The sequence below is a fragment of the Notolepis coatsorum genome (assembly GCF_963971535.1).
Source record: "Notolepis coatsorum genome assembly, chromosome: 13".
Taxonomy (NCBI): Eukaryota; Metazoa; Chordata; class Actinopteri; order Aulopiformes; family Paralepididae; genus Notolepis; species Notolepis coatsorum.
This window is the reverse complement of record NC_140177.1, coordinates 74,638,816-74,648,738: the sequence shown is the minus strand read 5'-3', so window position 1 is coordinate 74,648,738 and position 9,923 is coordinate 74,638,816. Positions and strand designations below refer to the sequence as shown.

The following is a 9,923-nucleotide window of genomic DNA, read 5'->3' as shown; positions in this document are numbered from 1 at the left end:
AGTTTAGGGGGGTGAGTGTAACGGAGGTACCGCAGTCTATCCACAGTCACGAGGGACAGTAAGTGAAGTGGCTGTGGACGTTAAGCGGTACTGCAAGTAAACTCACTCCCCAGAGGCATCCAGACCCAGTAGCAAGAAGTTAATTCACCTCTTGGTATAGTGGTCTGTGATGCCGCCCGCGACGTGGGAGACCGGGGTTCAACTCCCACTTAGGGCGATCCCTTAACAGGGGTCGAATAGAAAAACACAATGCAGAGTAAGATTACACCGGCTACACACGGAGATCACCACATTGGCAGTAGTTTTAAATACACAAGAATCAGTCCAGCGGCTATCGCAACTATTAGTGACTGGAGCCACTGTCTGTGTGACTCTGCTTTGGTCCAATCACATTCCCCCACCCACAGTCTGCGAATCAGAGGCAGAGTAGGGCGGGTCTTCACAGCACGCCTGGTTGTCTCAACAACCTGAGGCAGTGTAGCGTATGGGTTAGCAGGGCTCCGTCGTCTCGAGTCGACTACACTTTTACAGCTCGAAGAATTCCCTCCCAAAACACTAGTCTAAAGCAAAATTAAAAGTGAGACCACAAGACGACTTCTGCGGTTTCTGTTGAGACTCTCTCCGTCTAAACATGGCCTCAGATTAATTGAAATGTATAAATAACCAAAATACAAATACTATATGGATACACACCTGTAGCAGTTGTTGTGGAATTTGAGGGTATAAAGACATCTGGTGGTGAATATGTAGTACGGCTTATGGGCTGTACAGGACCCACTGTTAGAAGTGAATAGAATAGAAGTACTTTATTGATCCTGAGGGAAATTCAGCACTACAGATCGCTCACAGTAAACATTTAGGTAGTCAAAAATCTAAAATCACGAATAAGAATAAAATAGTCAGGGATATACATTCTGAGATATGTATATACATTGTAAAATACACAGTAATATACAGTAAAATGTACAGTAATAAGTGTAAAATTGTAAAATGTCGATTTAAAAAGTAAAAGTCCAGGAAGATTTGCCAGAGTTGTACTATCACTCTGTGCTCAGTGATGCAATGCGGCACAGTGATGCGTTATATACAGTAGTCTGATGGCTGTCGGAATGAAGGACTTCCTGTGCTGTTCAGTGTTGCATCTTGGGAGTCTTAGTCTAACACTGAACGTGCTCCTTCTATCAGCCAATTCCGTGTGTAGTGGATGGGAGGGGTTGTCCATGATGGCTTGGAGCTTAGCAAGGCTCCTCTTCTCTGACACCACTGCTAGAGAGTCAAGCTCCACCCCATAATAATAATAATAATAATAATAATAATAATAATAATAATAATAATAATAATAATAATAATAATAATAATAATAATAATAATAATAATAATAATAATAATAATAATAATAATGCATTTTATTTGAAGGCGCCTTTCAAAGCACCCAAGGTCGCTGTACAGGGTTAAACACAAATACAATTACACACAGTAAAAACACAATATTACAAAGTTACACATAGGGGAGCAGTTACGTTTACAGTAAACGTAAAATGAAAGTGAATATGAACAATTGTGTCTAGAAGAATGCACCATCGTAATGGTCAATTTAAACACTGATTCATTGAAACAGATTAAGAAAAAAAGATATTGGAGCCATAGAATGACTGTAGTCTAAAATAACCTATTGACACATTGACACACACACACCTGTGACAGTTTCTATGGGATTTGAGGGTGTAGAGACATCTGCTGGTGAAGATGTAGTACTGCTGTTCACTGTGGATACATTTGCTGGTGAAGATGTAGTACTGCTGTTCACTGTGGATGCTGTAGACAGGGGGGGGGGGGGGGGGTGCACAACACATCTTGAATAATCTAAGATTAAATAAAGGGATAGTGCATCTGTTTTATGCAATTTTCATGTTCTACAAGCACATTCAAAATTATTTTTATTGAAGATTTCCTCAAAATGTTCTATATTGAGTAACAATTATTAACAATAAGTATAAACAGGTTTTTCCCCCACAAAATTTTTTCAATAAACTACTCATTCAAATAGCCAACAAGTACCTGATATTTATTGATATTTACCACGAATTCCAAGTCAGCAGCTTGTATTATTTCAAGAAATGTCAATACCTACTCAGCTGTCTGTGTATGCTGAAGCTAAAGGCGTCAGATGTTTACCACATGTTGGACCATGACAGATCAAACTGATTTGTGACATCACACATGCAAACTGAGATTTCAAGGAAGTACAGAGAAAAAATTTGCTCTGGTGAAAAGTACAAAGTCACAAATACCAACCTGCATAATCAAAGCCATGCCTCCAAGAGGAGTTAACCCTAAAGCAAACATGATTTAGAGTAGAGGGGAGCTATACATGCATACTAGAATGCATACTAGGCTTCTTAATTTTTATGATTTCATCATGTTATCCTCACAATTCTGTTGGGGGCAGGTGGACGCGTAGTCAGGGCAGCAGTCATTCAAACCTAAACACGCTTCATCACAGAAACAGTTTCTAAAACAGCTGCTGTTCAGACCCAGACAGCACAGCACAGGAGGGCCTGAGCAGCCTGGAACACAACACAACAAAACACAATCAGTTTCATCCTCACCAAGTAAACAACCTGAGATCAGTCAGTTTTCTCTATTCTAAACATTACTTTATCTCCTAGACATTTTAATTGCCTGATGACATTGATTCCAATATAGCCTCCAAGGCTGATGATAAAAGGTAATTTCATGCACTGTCCAAGACCGTCATATTCATTGTTTGATCATTTGGTTTAATATAAGTCATGAATGACCTGAAGTAGTGATATCTTAGATGGTAATAAGTAGTTGAGCAGTGACTCACTGGAATCAGTCTGGGAAGTTGTTGGCAGAAATTGACCTGAAATAGAGAGAGGATTATGTATACTGTAATTCCCCAAAATACCACTTACTAATCATTTTAGCAATTCAACTATTACACTTGGTCATACTTGTCATGAAAACTGTGTAATTTCCCGCCTGTATAGGATCTGGGGCCCCGTGCTGACTTTCAGAATTTCCTGAAGTGAAAGAGGTGTTGTACTTCCTTCACCACCTGGCTGGTGTGCACATCCCAGACGAGGTCCTTGGTGATGTGAACATAGAAGAACTTGAAGCTGCTCACAGCAGACCCATTGATGTTGACAGTGTAGCATATTCCACCCGTTACTGGACTGTTCTCCCCTGCTCTACCTCTCCCCGCCCCTGTATGTGTGTTTCTCATATCCCTGTCCCTTAGGCGTGTAGATTTTTACGCGTCTGTTAGGCGTCTGTTAGTGGGTTCTCTATTTGGTGTGTGTGGTCTGCTTGTGTTGTCCCAGCGGTATGGTGTTTGTCTTGTCATCCGTAGTTGTAGTTCTTTGGGTTTCCTGTAGTTCTTTGTTAGTCTGTCTCCCCTCCCAGGTGTCTCCAGTTGTAATCATCCCCAGGTGTTTCTCATTTGTTTCTGTATTTGAGTTCCTTGTTTCCTGTTCTCTGTGGGTTCATTCTTGTTTCCTGTTTGTTACCCTGTCTGTGTTAGAGTAAGTAAGTGTTTCCTTGTTAGTATTTCCTTGTTAGTTCTAGCGTATTTACCCCCCTCTTACAGCGGTTGCTGAGAGGTGTTGTTTTTGTGTTTTTCCTGTGCTCTTGTTTTTGCATTTAAGAGTTTATTCAATTAAAGCTCCATTAACCCTTTCACTACCACACTACAGAAGGTTAACCTTTCACTACCACACTACAGACGGTAGTGTGGCAGTGAAAGGGTTAACCCTTTCGACTGCCACTGGGGCGACAGTGGCTCAGGAGGTAGAGCAATCGTCTGGCAATCCGGAGGTTCCCGGTTCGATTCCCGGTTCGATTCCCGCTCCTCCCGGGCAGCCTGATTGCTTTTACCAACGCGTTCGTGTTTCCGCGTCTCTGATTGGCCAGGTCATGTGACATGTACGCCCAATCGCGGGACCGCAAGTTTCTACACTGGTTAAGCTTAGGCCCTCTTTTGAAGTTGGTTAAGGTTAGAGTTTGTCTTAGAGCATGGCGATAGAACGCCTGCCCTGATTCCAAACTCTAACCTTAACCAACTGCGAAAGAGTCGCCTAAGCTTAACCAGTGATAAACTAGGCGTTAGGTAGTTTGCAGGCTGTTCGACCCGGAAATAGGCGCAGAACTTGCCGTCCCACGTTTGGCGCGCATGTCACATGACCTGGCCAATCAGAGCGCAAAGCGGGAACCCGGAAACACGGACGCGTTGGTAAAAGCATAGACGCTCCCGGGCAGCGTGTCGATGTGTCCTTGAGCAAGACACTTAACCCCTAATTGCTCCCGATGAGCAGGTTGGCACCTTGCATGGTTGCCTCCGCCGTTGGTGTGTGAATGTGTGAGTGAATGGGTAAAATGTGAGTAACAAATTGTAAAGCGCTTTGGATAAAAGCGCTATATAAAAAAGCAGCCATTTAACCCTTTGTCGTGTGAAAGGGTTAACCTTCTGTATTGTTGCAGTGAAAGGGTTAACCATTTGGTAGTGTGGCAGTGAAAGGGTTAACTCGCTGTCTTGTCTGCCTTTGGGTCCTGCTCTCACCACCAAACCGTGACAGACAGGGTCTATAGCCTTTCTCTCCCTCTCCTGCAGTTGAGGGAGATGTTGTTCAATCTGCACCATTTGTGCCAGGTTGTTAATCTCTTCTCTGTAGGCTGTTTCATTGTTGTGGGTGATTAGGCATCACTGTGGTGTCATCGGCAAACTTCATCACCATGTCGGAGCTGTACTTGGCTACACAATCGTTGGTGTACAGGGAGTAGAGGAGGGGGCTCAGGACACAGCCCTGGGGGGGGCTCCTGGCTTGAGGGTCAGAGGGGTTGAGGTGTTTGGTCCCATCCCATCACCAGTCCTAGGTTCTTCAGTTTGGTGTTGAGTTTGGCAGGGATTATAGTGTTGAATGCTGGGCTATAGTCAATGAACATCATTCTCACATGTGAGTTATTTCGCTCTATCACAGGTCGGCAATAGGCGGCCCGCGGGCCGAAATTGGCCCGCCAGCAATAATATCTGGCCCCTCAGAATATATAAAAAAAAATATTAATTTTTTATTATTTTTAATTTTAATTTTTTTTTTATTATATATCAGACCAACTAGGCTAGGCTATATGATAGCTATAATGTCCAAATATAGAAACTACCACCACCTAAAGAATGCTTATTATACTTTGTTTTATCCATGTTGAGAGTGAATAACAGGTAGGCAGTGAGGTGCACTGTAGCGCTTGCTCAACATGAAAAAAAAGTCAGTGGACAGCGCCTGGTGCTGAAATAACAAACAAGCAGTGTGGTGTGAAATTAAAACACCAGTTCAGTAAGTCATTCAAACTTTATCTTTACTATATATATATGACTGTGACAACACCACACATGTGAACAGTAACAATGCGATTAAACTGAAGTCAAATCAGAGAAAAAAAACTTAATCTGCTTCAAGAAGATGCGCTACATTAGGTATATAAGGAATTACAACGAGACATTTATTAACTAAATAAAAAATACAATTAGGCTTTTAACCTTCTAAAGCCGGGCACAAGACTAGACATGTTTTGTAAAACATTAAATATCTTTGGATTTGTTTGTGATAAAGACTTGCTTTATTGTATCGGAATCGATTGTCATCTAAACATTTTGTGCATCTCTCAAAGAATGCGCGGATGTAAAGCATAGAATCTTGAAATATCTAGATTGGTTGTTTTCCCTGCACTGCATCTAATCTGCTATATCTATCCATTTATCATATATCTATGTCTGTCACTATAGCCAATGGAAATGCTAGAAATGGTCACGTGGACTGGGAGAACCAATGGAAAATTCCTATTGTTTCTCAATAGTCCAGTGTGCTCCACAGAAAGGGCTGTCAGATAGACGCATTGGTTGCTCGTAATGTAAGATAGGCCAATAAGAGAGAAGCGCTTGTCTCTGGTTTTATAATAAAATGGCAAAAAGACAAAGGTATAATGTTCAGTGCAAATGTGCACGTCGTTTACAGTTTATTATGCCACCTATGCAGCTCGCTTATTTTGTCCATTCTCTGCCTCTGCCACAAATGTATGTCTTAGTTATAAGGTGGTCTGTCACAGAGTTAAAATGTTTTCACTATCAATATATTAAATTAGCCATTGTTTTTGTTTTGTTTTGTTGTTGTTTTCCAATGGCTTGGAAAAATGTTGTCCCTCGGCCAAACTTAATTGTCCTCCCTCCTCACTCCCCCCCCACCCCCCCCTCCCTCATCTTTCTCTGCCGAAGACTTTGCGATCTTCTTTGAGGAAAAAGTGGAGAACATCCGCAGCTCCTTCTCCCAACCCCCACCCATTCCAAATGCTGAATCGAGAACCTCATCCTTCACTCTGTCATCTTTCTCTCCCATTACAGAAGCAGAGACCCTGACACTGGTAACGTCGAACCGTCCGACTACTTGCCAGCTGGACCAGCTACCCTCCCCACTCCTCCAGACCATAGCACCAGACATCCTCCCATTCCTAACTGCAACCATCAACTCCTCACTCAACTCGGGGGTGGTCCCCACCTCCCTAAAACAAGCCAGAGTCACGCCGCTCATAAAAAAACCAACCCTGAACCCTACCGTCATAGGCAACTACCGTCCTGTCTCTCTTCTCTCCTTCCTTTCTAAAACACTTGAACGTGCTGTATCCAACCAACTTACTGCTTATCTCTTACAGAATGACCTCCTAGACCCTAATCAGTCAGGCTTCAGGACTGGTCACTCCACAGAGACAGCCCTCATTGCGGTCACAGAGGCACTTCACTTAGCAAAAGCGAAAGGCCTCTCCTCTGTCCTGATTCTCCTAGATCTATCTGCAGCCTTCGACACAGTCAACCACCAGATCCTCCTTGCGGCCCTCGCAGGAATGGGAGTGGCTGGCTCTGCGCTGACATGGCTGTCATCATACCTCAATGACCGCTCCTACCAAGTGTCATGGAGAGGGACCCTGTCGGCCACCCGCCCCCTGCGGACGGGTGTCCCCCAGGGCTCGGTTTTAGGACCCCTTCTCTTCTCCCTCTACACTAAATCACTGGGTAACATTATCACGTCTCATGGCTTCTCCTACCATTGTTATGCCGACGATACTCAACTCTTCCTCTCCTTCCCTCCCTCAGATATCCACGTCTCTGAGCGGATCTCGGCCTGTCTGTCCGACATCTCCGCCTGGATGACGTCCAACCACCTCAAACTGAACCTAAGCAAAACAGAATTGCTCCACCTTCCGGCCAAATCCTCCCCCCTAACCGACCTTTCAATCACAGTCGAGAATGCAGCTGTGACTGCGTCCCCGACCGCCAAGAACCTTGGTGTTGTCCTCGACGACCAGTTGAACTTCTCTGCTCACATCGCAGCGACGACCAGAACCTGCCGATTCCTCCTGAGCAACGTCAGAAGGATCCGCCCCTTCCTGACAAAAGAAGCCACCCAACTCCTCGTCCAATCAACAGTCATCTCCCGCCTCGACTACTGCAATGCACTGCTCGCTGGCCTCCCGGCCACTGCCACTAAGCCTCTTCAACTCATTCAGAACGCAGCGGCCCGCCTGATCTCAAACCTACCGAAGTCGGCCCATGTCACCCCACTTCTTAGGGACCTGCACTGGCTCCCCATTGCTGCACGAATCCGCTTCAAGGCCCTCGACCTAGCATACCGTGCGGCAAAGGGAACCGCTCCCGCCTACCTCCGGTCAATGGTCTCTAACTACACACCCTCAAGACCCCTACGCTCTGCATCTTCTGGCCGCCTCAGACCTACTCCTATCCAAGCTCCGGGAGGGTCATCAAAGAGAAGTCGCCTATTCTCAGTCCTTGCCCCACAATGGTGGAATGAACTACCCACCCCAGTTAGGACAGCCGAATCACGTCCAATCTTTCGCCGTCGACTAAAGACGCACTTCTTCAACCATTATCTGAATTTAAAAAAAAAACAATTAAAAAAAAAATCTAACCCTAACCAACCATACTGTCATGCACTTGTCCTAATAAACTAACCTACACTGTAGCACTCAACACTTTGATGAACATTGTTGCTCAGCTGATAGAGTTGTGCCCTTCCTGATGGCTTGTCGTACAGAACTTGTAAGTCGCTTTGGATAAAAGCGTCAGCTAAATGACTAAATGTAAATTATGTAAATGTAGGTGGTTGAAGGTGGAGTGTTCTAAATCTATTTTGTCGGTAGGTTACAGTTTAGTTCCTTAATTAACATGCTTCTCAAAGCATTTGCTCACTATGGGAGTGAGGGCGACAGGGCGCCAGTCATTCAGACATGTTATCTTGTTATTTTTTGGCACTGGCACAATGGTAGATGACTTGAAGCAGGCTGGGACTGTACAGTCGGAGAGAGAGAGGTTGAACCTGTCGGTGAACACACCAGCCAGCTGCTCCGCTCATGTGGCCTGGGAAGCCGTCTGGTCCAGCTGCCTTGTTTACGCTAATGCACTTGAATTCCCTGCACACATCGGCCTCAACAATGACCAGAGTGCTACTCGTTTTGGCAGTGGATAGGCTTCCCATGGGAGGTTAGTGTGTTTAACTTCAAACCGGGCTTACAGGTTGTTCAGCTCATCAGATGTAAGGTCTGATTGTGTGCATTACTCTTAGTAATGCGCACAGAACACATGGTCTTTTATTGACATAAATATTCCTAAAAACAACTCAAAAGCATGTCTTTTACATACATGCAAACATCACAAAGGGAAATATTTTTTTTTCTTTTTTTTTTACCTTTTTTTTTTACCAGGTAGTCACTTGAGATCAAAGATCTCTTTTTCGAGCAATGGCAGCAAAAACAAACATACAAAATACACAAAACACAGACAGAGACATAAAAGGCAAAGTGGGGTAAGGGGATACATTTGAGCTGCAGCAAATTAGATTGAATGGGATTGGGGGAGATTGGAGGGTAGGGTAAAAAGGCAGAAAGAGGATGGAAGGTGAGGCTTTGCAGGAGGTTGCTGGGGAGAGGTCAGGTTAAATATAAAATATAACAGCACATTATGCAGTGAAGCAGTGACATTCTCCCATCTCATTCTTTAAAATGCCCTTAATTTGAACTTTAAAATCAGATATGGTAGTGAAACACACAATTAAACACACATCAAACAAATAACCAAATAAAATGACAAGGTATGTAAACATGAAGCAGAACAGTCAAATCACAGTCAAATGAGTGATACAGAACATTAAGGTGATCAAGGGCACTCTTTTTATGCCTAACTGCTTAAAATAATTCCCATGGATGTTTTTTTTTTTTTTTTTTATGTTTATGTCAAATGAATAATAAACACACTATTTATCTGACTGTAACAATAGACTATACAGATAGATTCAGAGCAGAATTTCGAGTGTCATGTTTGGTGAAATAAATTCTTGGAAATGTGAGGCAACAACGTTTAGTGTTAAGTAAGATGCTATTATTTCCAATGTATTGATCATTCACTCACCATTGCAGTGAGGTAGCAGCAGCATCAGGAGCAACACATATACTATAAATCCATCCATGCTTCTGTCTTCTGTCATAACTTATGTGAATATTGTTAGATTGTACAAGGTTAAGTGGACAGTGGACACCCACAGCCACACCCTCTCTCAGAACAGTCATACAACTTCCTCATAGTACTTTTACAAGTTACTGTACATGCCAGGAATGTTGTTGTATTAATCCTGTGGAGAATTATATATTTTATAATTGTATATCACTAGTTATATGAGTTTGCACAGAGCTTCAAAGTTAGCACTTCTACACTGTAGGTAAAACTGTGTAGTTTTAGGTAAAAACCAGCCAATGTATTACAATACACTCAAGACCCGGCGCCATGGGCGGGCATTGGGGGGCCGGGCCCGCCCACTGAGTCAGCTGTGCCCACCCTGGTAAAA

At 43.5% G+C, this 9,923-nt stretch overlaps 1 long non-coding RNA gene across 1 annotated transcript; it reads right to left on the bottom strand.

Moving 5' to 3' along the window:
- Positions 1-1,701: 1,701 nt before the first annotated feature.
- Positions 1,702-9,562, bottom strand: LOC311239152. The gene is made up of 4 exons (XR_014620422.1): positions 9,491-9,562; positions 2,852-2,887; positions 2,433-2,567; positions 1,702-1,815 (listed from the first exon to the last, which is right to left on the bottom strand). It is a non-coding gene; the product is annotated as an uncharacterized lncRNA (long non-coding RNA).
- Positions 9,563-9,923: the final 361 nt, after the last annotated feature.